Source organism: Pteropus alecto, unplaced genomic scaffold (genome assembly GCF_000325575.1).
Source record: "Pteropus alecto unplaced genomic scaffold, ASM32557v1 scaffold12, whole genome shotgun sequence".
NCBI classification, from domain to species: domain Eukaryota; kingdom Metazoa; phylum Chordata; class Mammalia; order Chiroptera; family Pteropodidae; genus Pteropus; species Pteropus alecto.
In genome coordinates, this window is record NW_006432669.1 from 11386281 (window position 1) to 11397484 (window position 11204).

At 35.0% G+C, this 11204-nt stretch overlaps 1 pseudogene; it reads right to left on the reverse strand.

The window, feature by feature from the left end:
• Positions 1-229: 229 nt before the first annotated feature.
• Positions 230-11204, reverse strand: part of LOC102896417 — a 31916-nt pseudogene continuing 20941 nt past the window's right edge.

Sequence of the window (11204 nt, forward strand, 5' to 3'; positions counted from 1 at the left end):
TAAATTCTGGGCTAGAGGCTAGGAACCTGTATTTTTGCAAATACCACTCATGAATCTTATAAACACCAAAGTTTTAAAATTCATCGTAATAAAATACAGCTATGGACAATATAAGATAACATAAGCATAAGCAGATTGTATTTTTTTGTCTTGTTTTGTTTTTCACTTTTAGAAACTATTTATTTTCTGTCAATCTTATCTCCATTTTAAGAGTCTGTGGAAGAATAGCTTAAGAACATTCAGTGGTCATTCTTTTCCATTCAGTGGCCTGAGCAGTGGGGGCCGAACAGCAGTCCTCAGCGGCAGGCTAAGAACTCCAGTCTTCAGTAAGAAACCTCCTAACAGGCACAGAGGGCACCTGAACACCTTCAGACCAGACTGTGACTTCAGGTTGAGCAGCAGTGAACTCGGGCGCTGGAGCAGTCCATTCGCCCTGAAATTCCTCCTTGGTCACAGTCTTTTCAGCAGTGGCCTGCTATTCCTTTTCAATCTCTTCAGTATCTCTGTAGTATAGATCAGGTATGACCTCCGGTGGGTGTTAATGGGAGATGGTGTAATGTATGCACAGAACTTCCCAGACAAGCATCCACCACATCAGACTGAGTGAGCTCCTTTGCTGTTGCAAGTGATGGCAATGTCCACATAGCGCAGAGAAGAGTCTGTGTTACACAGAGCAATGGTAGGCAGGTTAACATAAGATGCCTCTGTGAGAGGCTGGTGATTGGCCCTGGGATCGATAACTACCAAAAGTCTCTACTCCCAGAAGGTTGCTTGGATCTGGTTAATAAGTTTCCAAGAGTGAAGTGGCCAATGATAGAAGAGGCTGCAGTGGCAGCAGCAAACTTCAGCACAGCTTGCTGGCCAATATCCTGGACAGTATGACACTGACATCAGCTGGATGTTCAATGGCAACAATGGCACGAGCTGCCAGCAGATTTTCCCACGTTGTCTTCAAATTTATGATGTAGATGTCATCACTTTTCCTTTTGTAGATGTACTGTTCCATTTGAAAGCCGAAGTTGGTGCCACCTGAGTGGGTTCCTGCTGCAAGGAATTTGAGAACATCCTCCTCCTTCATTTGTAGGATATCCAGGGCTCCGGATGTTGTGAGTTTCCCTTTAAGTTATGTGGGAACCTAGAACAACACTGTATGGGGCCGTCTCTGGGTAGCTTGGAAAGGAACAGATTGTGTTTTAAACTATGACTCATATGGCCAGGTTTCTAAGGTAATGTAAATGACTAAAATAGATTCTAAACTGAAAATATCATTTTGGAGATATACACTCTTGCAGCAGAAGCAAAATAGAAGTTTGTCTAAGCAAAGGACAGTGTATGAGGAGAGGGGCTATCACCTGAGAGACCAAGAAAAAATTAATTACTATGGGGGTAGTGAGAAGACAGGCTAGCTGCAAAGTTGAACTTGCTACTTCTGAGAGCCATCAAGTTAAAGTTGAAACTTAAGTTTTGTTGATTGTTTAGCATATAGTTATTTAAAGTGCTATATTACAGAATTACAGCATCATAGAACTAGAAGAGATCTCAAAAGTTACCAAGTTCAACCTTTTATTATTATTAAATCAGCATCAAAAATCTTTGATATATTAAAGTCTATTTGTTTGAAATTGAAATTTTCCCAACTCAGCTCGGTGTCCATAGTCAAGTGTTTCTTATGCAAATATAAAGATAGATGAATATAAAGATTGTGTTAGGTGGATGGGAGGGAGAGAGAGAGAGAGAGGGAACGAGAGAGTGGAAGGAAGGGAGGAAGCAAGGCAGTCCTAAATTTCTTTAGGTGTTGCTATCTATAAAATTATTTCTTTGCTTTCTAAATGCATATAGAAAATGATGAATTTTATAGAAAACTGAGAGTCACATCTGGCAAGCTATTTTTGATTTACTGAGCTGGGAATAGATGCAAAAACACTTCCTCTTACAGACTTATATAATCCATCATTTGTTGCTTTCCTTTTCACATCAGCATTGGTTTTACATTACTAAGCATTCCCCGCCCCCCCACCCCCCCACCCCCCGTTTTCCAGCATTAGAGGAAGTCACAAAGCAATTTACTTCAATTTTAAATTCAATAAAATTAAGGATATATTTATTAAGCAGCCGTTCTCTGCTAGTACTTTTCTAGGTACTGCAGCAAAGCCAGTACCTAGTAATTTTACTTGGAATCTTCCGCCAGCATATAAGAAATAATGGACTAACAAAATAGACTTTTCAAGAATTTGGGCTGAATGCAAATAGTCATAAGGTTCAGAGGTGGGAAGGGGCACTCAGTGTTAGCAGGAAGATCCAGAAAAGTCTTTGTGCTAGAGATGGACACATGAGCTGACTTAAGATTTGATAGACACCGAATAATTCTTCACCACTTCCATGGGGAAAAAAATGACTTGAAAGTTGGAATGAACACGATTGTACTGGGACTGTTAAGGAATAGTTTATGACAGAGAAGACTGAATGCCAGGCTTTTATATGTTCCAGCTACTCAGCAAGAATGTAAGGCTTTTGAGTATAAGACTAGGAAGGTAAAACTGATAATAGAATGATGATGGATTTTGGAGTCAGAAAAACCTCATGCTCAATCTTGTCCTTGAAATAACCAATAATACTACCGAGTAAATGTTCTTTGAGATTGGGTTTCTTTATAACACTGGAATAACGAACCCTTTCTTGGAGAGTAGTAGCTAAGACTTAAAGAGATTAATATAGTATACAGCAAAATAATAAGCATTCCAAAAATATGAACTTTCTTGGTGCCAAGTATACATTCTGCGTAAGAGTTCAGTATCTGTGATGTGGTTGGTAGGAGGATGATACTGTCAGTTGTGGAACATCATTATATATTTTTTCAAACATGTTAGGTACTGAAATCATGAAAATAGATTAAATCATGCAAGGGGAATATGTAGAATGAGAAGTAGATTAAACATTAAAGAAGAAACACAGGAGGACATTTACAGAGTGGGAAAAGGAAAAGAATCTCACCAAGAAAGCAGAGAATAAGTGGTCAGAAGTATACAAATATATGCCTAGAAAGGCATAGCAATTTTTAAAGCAAGTGAATAGAAAATGTCAAGAAGTAAAGATTTTCAACAGAATTTAATATGTTGGAGTAACCAAAAATTATAAATATTGAAGTTTGTGCTGAATGGAGGTCATCATTGAGCTTCAGGAGATGAGCTTCACCTGCACTGTTGGGAAGAGAAATCAAACTGCAGGAGGCTGAGGAATGAATGGAAGCTGAGGAAGTGGAGACAGTGAGTTTCCACTGCTCTTCAAGGCTTTGACTGACAATAGGAGAGAGGAAGCAAGGTAATTAGAAGAGATGCTGTATTTAAAGGTGGATGGAGATTCAGCAGCTTGAAGCAGAGGTGTGGACCAAAAACAGGTTTCCACAGAGTGAGCTGAGGATGTTTAGAGGGAATAAAGCAGAAAGTGAATTGGGATATTTACAATCCACATTAAGTTCAGTGGTGGGAATTACAGATTTTTACCACGGATCATAGGAAACATGACCGAATTTTCTTAGATAAATCGTGGCGGACCTGGGGAGGAAGAAGAGTAAGGAGGAAAAGAGGCATGTAGGATGTTTTCTTTGCTGGAATAAATATCAGCAAAAAAGGACATATTAGGCACAGAGTTTAATTGTAAATATAAACTCTTTTAAAATTATTTAGTGCCTGCATAATACCCACAGCAAAAATCAAGAAAAGAAAGGGAGGAATTTCATTTTAAATGAGCAGTAAATTTAAAAAAAAAAAGACTTCAATACATGTTTCCTTCTCTACTCAGCTCAGGTTGTAAAACCTACAACCTTGTCATTCAGGGAAGAGCTATTATAGTGTTGCTTTGAGAAAAATAAAAGCTTAGGCAAAGTGCCCATTTAGTGATATATTACCTAAGAGAAGTTGGAAAGAACCACGAAACATGAAAGAATTCTATCATGTGAACACTAAAATACACACACACAATAAAATAAGGAAGAGATCAAAGTAAAACAGGCATCATATTTGAAATTTCTGTCATATAAATTGCACAACAAAAATCTGACCATTCGTTTTCACTAAAATATTCAATTTCTTTTTCAGAAGCAACTGTGACACTGAACCTCAGGCAGGATTCCACTTGGTTTATTACAGTTTGCTTTCCCATTCACTAACTTTTATTCAAATTTCTTTACTTCCTGACATATCATGTTTTTCATTATGTTGATGTTCTCTTGGAAATAGTTGTTTTCCTAGATTCTAATGATGTCTGTGCCAGCAGCTGCAAGCTCACAGAGAATACAGTGAGTGTGTATGCACAGTACAAAATTCCTCCAATTAGGACTGGTGCTTAATTGGCAGGATTACTGTCAAGTAGCATGACCACTGCATTATATTTGAATCTGAATTCCATGTAAATGTAGATATTTAGGAGCTTATTAGAGAATTTGCATGAAAGTTGAAAGAGAAAATAGTTCTTGTGTTTGAGGGAAACAAATCTGACTCAATTTTAACATTATTCCTTTAAACCACTTGAGCAGCAAACTGTTGTAGCAAACTAGTTATGTGCATAGGCTCTGGAGTTAGTCATGGATAAAAATTCTAGCTATGCATCTTGGGAAGCCGTGTGATCTTAGACAAGGTTCTTAAAGCCATCTGAGCCTCCATTTTTCTATGTGTAAAATGAGGATAATTAAAGTGTATACCTCATAGGGTTGTTTAAAGTGTAAATGAAATGATAAATGTCAAGCATTAAGCATAGTGACTGTCAGTAAGTTCTCAATGAATTGTAGCTACTATGATTATTCAGTCAAGGATAAGAAAGATGTTTCAGGTTTCTTAATTCAATGTTATACATTATAGATTTTAGGGTCCTTATGGACATGATGATGCTTATGGTGGTCAGTGTTTTCAGAAGCAGGGGCATCCACATGTCCTCATACAGTGGAATAATCAACAGTTTTCCTCATTAATTATGATGAAGAACCACTGCTGCCACAAAACTGCCATGGTCTGATTTTACTTGCTAGCCTAATCAAACTCTCATTACCTACACTGATGCTCCTTCCCTCACCAGGAGCTCAATGTCAAGATGATTAGATAATCCTCACACAGACGATAGTCAGACTTGATGGCAATTACCAGTCGTCTTCTGACAGGATGATACTTCTCATCCAGCACTTCGGACTTGGCAACCTTATTTCCCCTTAGAATTTCTAGTGACTATTGGTCTCAATGCTTAGACTTTTGCCATCTCAGCTACCCTACATATCTGTCTCTAAACTCTACAAAGGAAAATCCTCAACAATCTCTCTGTACCAACACCACTACCACATTGTTACTGCTTTCATTACGGCGAGAGAAGAAATGCAGAAATTAAAACACCCTTAAACGAAGGTCCTCATTTGCTTATCCAAAATGGGATAAAAATTTACATAGTTTGCTGGTACAGAACTCATCCAAGCCATACAGCAAGACCAAACCCAACAAGTGAATGCAAGAGTTGGCAGAGTTTCCAAAAATGGTTGTTATGTCTCATGTACCTCAGACCATTTCCATCATAAATATTGGTGCCGACTTCCAAAAAGTCAGGAAGACTGAGATGCCATTCTCTATGTCCACCATAGAGGGAAGAGCCCATTTGGAGCCTCATTCTAATATAATGAAAAATAGATATCTATCACATGAATTACATCTAAGATCTTTTCCCCCCATAAATGTTTATTTGTTCTATTTGGCCTAAAACTATAAGGGGATCTAGATGAGCTTAAAAACTCTGTACAGTTGCTCTTCATCTTATGGTGGAATTACATCCTGATAAACCCATCCTGAGTTGAAAATATAATCAGTTGAAAATGCATTTAATACAGCTAAACTATTAAACATCATAGTTTAGCCTAGCCTACCTTAAATGTGCTCAGAACACTTACGTTAGCCTACAATTGGACTATTATCTTGAGTTTCAAGAGCAATTGCCTTCTTCTTCTCATCATCAGGAACAAGAGACAAAGATGGTGTTTTGTAGACATGGTGGGTTGCAAAAATGCAAAACACAATATCCAAAACATGCTGGCAGCACAGTGTCCTGTGGTGTATCAGTTATTTACCCTTATAATCGCGTGGCTGACTGGGAGTTGCAGCTCACTGCCACTGCTCAGCATCATCAGAGGTTATCCTACAGCAGCAGTCTCACATTTTTTGGCACCAAGGACTGGTGCTCCTGTGAGATTCTAATGCCTGATAATGTGAGGTAGAGCTGAGGCAGTGATGCTAGCGCTGGGCAGCAGCTGCAAAAACAGATGAAGCTTCACTAGCTCGCTCACTCATTCACTCATTTCCTGCTGTGTGGCCCAGTTCCTAATAGGCCTTGAACCAGTACCAGTCCGTGGCCCAGCGGTTAGGGATCCCTGTCTTACAGCATATTGCTAGCCTAAAAAAGATCAAAATTCAAAATCCGAAGTTTGGTTTCTATTGAATATGTATTTCTTTTGCATTATTGTAAAATTGAAAAATCTAAAGTCAAACCATCATTAAGTCTGAGACCTTCTGTATTATTAATGATAAGTGGGTCCCAAGTCAGAGAGTTGGGGTTGCTGAGTGAAAGAGTTGTGTGAAAGATTATTGTGCTCCCTTTTTCTATTCACCAGAGTATTTCCCAAGACTCTGCCTAACTTCAGTACTTTAAGAATGTTTATCATCTCTAAGAAACTCAATGTCAGAGAAGATTAGAGGGAAAAAATTAAGTGGAAAAGACAAATATTAAATTTAGAGCCTAAAATTACTGTATGTATCAGTTATGATTACAAGACTGATATGTAGATACAAAGATTAGATAGATGATGATAGATGATAGATGATAGGTAGGTAGATAGATAATAGGTAAATGGTAGATAGATGATAGATCTATGGATAGAAATATAATTATGGCTGTAATACTTGAGATTTATTTTTTTGTTGTTGTGATATTTAAAAAAAATTATCTTAAAAATATTCCAAAACTAATTTGCATGTTGGTATAACTATCATTTTACCAAGTGACAAATGACATTCTTTATGACAAACTTGAAAATTACTTTTAAGTTAGTCAATAGTAATCTGGAATCTCTCAGGCCTTCCTACATTATTTACAAAACTGTCACCCAATATTATAAATAATGTGTGTAAAATTTAATTTTTTAGAGAATACTCTGGAATACTATGTCATACTCTAACATGCTTCTACATTTATTATATGTGGTAATTGGCCTGTTGTGATCTGTGTTATTCTTAAGGAAATTTTAATGATTTATATTGTTTCTTAACTTTATCATATAAAATCTTACTATACATAATATACGGAAATAACAAATCTCATTTTTTTTGGTACAAAATTAGTTAATACTTTTCCCCAAAGAAAATTCTTCCTTTCGAGCAATGAACATTTTAGAACTTCTAGAGTTCCCCCTGTTGGTTACCTACCACAAATCTTTGTTTTCCCTCTGCTTTCTAGTGTCATCCAGGTTTTATTCAGCTATCCACCCTTTTCTTTACATGAATAGGGGGAAACAACAGAGAGTAGATCAGGATGAGCCTAAGACGATCATGTTGATTTCACTGCATTTTTAAGTAATTGACTTAGGATTGGGTATGAGATTCTGTCCGATAAGACATAAGGACAAATCTAATAGGAAACTGCTAAAACGAGTCCTTTACTCTTAATAAAGAGATAAAGTAAGAGACAACCCTTTTTTGTACTTTGTCTATTGTCTTATTTAGATGTGACACTTGCAACTGCTAAAATCAGTTAAGGGTAATGCTATTTAATGTAAGAGGGTAAATCTATGACATGCTGGGCCTGGGGCCTACTCATCCTCTACATATTTTCTTATATAAGGTAATAAATGTCTGCATTATTTAAACCATTTTTAGATGAGCTTTTATTATACTTTAAAAATCCAATTCCTTGACCTTTATAATTCAGTGAAAAGGCTACCCAAATTGCAAACTCAAGAGATTACATTTAGGTTAGCTGCAGCAGAAAACAAATTGGATGATGGAGGTGAACATTAGCTATAATTAAGAACTCAGAGTACACTTGGCAATTTCAGTAAATCTAACATTTCTAAGTGTTTATGTCACTTTGGTTTCTTAAAAGTCAAGCAGCTTCAGAAATACCTAAATCTTGGTATGGTGATAAAAACATTTCTGTTCATTCGTCAAGATTCATTTTAGCCCAACTCTAGTTCAGTAGAGTATATCAATGATTACATAAAACAGGATTTAACATTCAGATAGAATTTAAACAAGAAGTTCCTAGCATTCAGGAATTTATATTCTAGTTAGAAAAATAAATATGAACTAATCATTTAGCATGATAACAAACAAAATGCCATCAGATAATAATTACTCAAAGATGTGTCAATAACTATAAATGCTATGGGAATACAGGGATATCAATGAGAGAAACAGACGTCTATAAAAGTGCCATAATGGGGGCAGATATTAGACAATAGAAAGTGGAAAACTGACTATAATTTGTAATACATGATATGAAGGTAGAAAAATAAGAACACTATGATAGAAGTATCACATAGTATAGGAATGTTTCCTGTCAGTTTCCACAAATAAAACCAACATTCTTCCAGTCATGTGGATTGGAAGTCACTTCTCTGTTTTCTTAGTTTTCTACAGTCAGTTTATTGAGTTGTATCAGTTCTCTCTCCATGGTTTCTTTCATGGAAGATGAGCTTATATTGTCACAACTGTTCTGCTACAGAAAATGTTTCAACTACAGAAATCTTCTTAACTGGACTTTCTGCCTCCAGTCTGTATGGCTTTCCGTCCTTCTGGTTATTCTCAAAATAACATTTTCAAAATACTGATATTAGTTTATTTATTTTTTCCTCCTTAAAACCTCCTCTAAACTGCTGTTGTTTTCAAGAAAGGATATAGAGTTAAAAAGTATAATAGCTTCTATTAAAAGCCTTACAGTCCCATAGGAAATTACAGAAAACACAAATATATGTACAATAAATTACTAAAGAGTTTTTGATAGAATTTTGCTCTTAGTAGAAATTAGCTCTGTGATTGACCAACATAAACTCTCCCCAGAGAAAGCTGTTTGTTAACCCTCTCCACCCAAAGTATTTTGCACTTCCTTATCACCACACCTTTCCACAGAACATTTCTCCTTTCTGGAAAATGTATGCTACCCAATTCATTAATTAATCTTTATATATTATTCTTCAAGATTTATTCAGAATTTATTCTTCTTTTCATTTTATAACTTCTTTAAACATTCTTAAAATGAATTCAAGCCTCTTCCTAGTCATTCACAGTGCTAGGAAGCATTGCACTTTAGGGAAAACCCCTTTCTACTTATAAAAGTTTGAATTATCAGCATGGACTTGCTTAAATGGAACCAAAATTTTCTTTTCTCTATTAGGTTTAGTTAAATCTTATAAATAAAGCAACATTAAATAAAATTTTTCTTGCATGTAACAATTGTTCAAATATCTGAAAATATTATCATGACATTCTTGTATTTTCTCTTTTCCTGATCAGGTATTAATAATGGATTTATTTGTTTCCCAAATGACATTCTTTCTAGACTCTTCTAGAAATTTGTTGCGGAATTGTTAACTTTTGTTGTAAAATAAAAATGATGACTAGGACAACTTTTTTTGGCTATGGAAAATGAGCTTATATTGTCACAACTGTTCCAAACATGACAACTAGGAAAATTTCATAAAGTAGTTTATATGCCACCTATTTGAAGACTTGTGAGAGCTATGAAAACAAAGGACTTAAGGGAAAATATCAATGAATTGACTAATGTAAAAACACAATGTATTAAATCTCCTAAGACACAGATAGAACTCCTCATGGAGTAATAGTTTTCTGCCTCATATTATATATTTTTTAAAAAACCTGAAACATCAATGATTTAAATATCTGCCTTAAAAAGTTAAGAAAAGACTAGTACCTTTAATACAAAGTCACTAATAGCAGAAAATAAATATAAAAGAGAGAATCAACAAAGTCATAATGTTGTTTTTTGAAAAGACAAAATGATCCCCATACCACTTTATGAAGACTATATATTTGGATCAAAATCTGAGAACAGTATATGAAAGGAAAATTACCAGGCAATCTCTCATAAACAGAGATGTAATCATCCTAAACAAAGAATAACAGCCCAAATTCAGCAAAGTATAAAATGAAAATGTGTATATATAATGTATATAAATAATATGTAATATATATACCTACCATAGATTTTCATAAATATAATCCATTAGAAATATAGCTTTATAAAAACCACCACATGCATTGAATGAAATAGAAAGAGTTATTTTGATAAATGCAAGAAAACATTTAATAAATTTCATCAACCATTCATTATTTTAAAAAACTCTTTGTAAGATAAAAATAGAGAGAAAATTTCTTATTCTGTTGCATCTACAATAAAAGACAGCAACCGTTATATTTCAATGATGAACTGTTAAAAGCTTCCAATCACACACTGGAAAAAAGGTAAGATCTATTAACACTACTTGTACTCATTATTGTACTAAGAGGTCATAGCCAATGAAATAAGGAGAGAAAATGTAAAGACACTTAAGTAAAAAAGAAGAAATAAGAATATCGATGTTCACAATTTTATTGTAAGCATAGAAAATCCAAATAATCTACAAATAAAATAGAATAAATAAGTAAATTTTGCAAGTTTACTGCACATGACAGCAATATTTAAATATTGAATTACATTTATATGTAGCAGCTATATCTAATATATATTTTTGGTAGAATTTTTTTAAATTAATTAATTTTTTTATGGTGACATTGGATAATGAAATCCAATGTTTCAGCTGTACACTTTAACAGTAAGGCATATATATAGTTACACTGTGTGTTCACCTTCCATAGTTAGATTTCTTTCTGTCACCCCATATTTGACCCTCTTTACCCTACCTACCTCCCCTCTCTCCCTCTCCCCGGACTTTGATAACCACTAGTCTATAGTCCATGTTCACAAGTCTTTGTTTGTTCATCTTGTTCATTTGTTGCTTTTAGGTTTATATCCCACATATAAGTGATATCATGTGATTTTCTACTTTTTCAGTCTGGCTTATTTCGCTTAGCATGATTATCTTGAGGTCCATCCAGATTGTCGCAAATATCAGTATTTCATCTCTTCTCATGGCTGAGTAATATTCCATTGTATATGTGTAC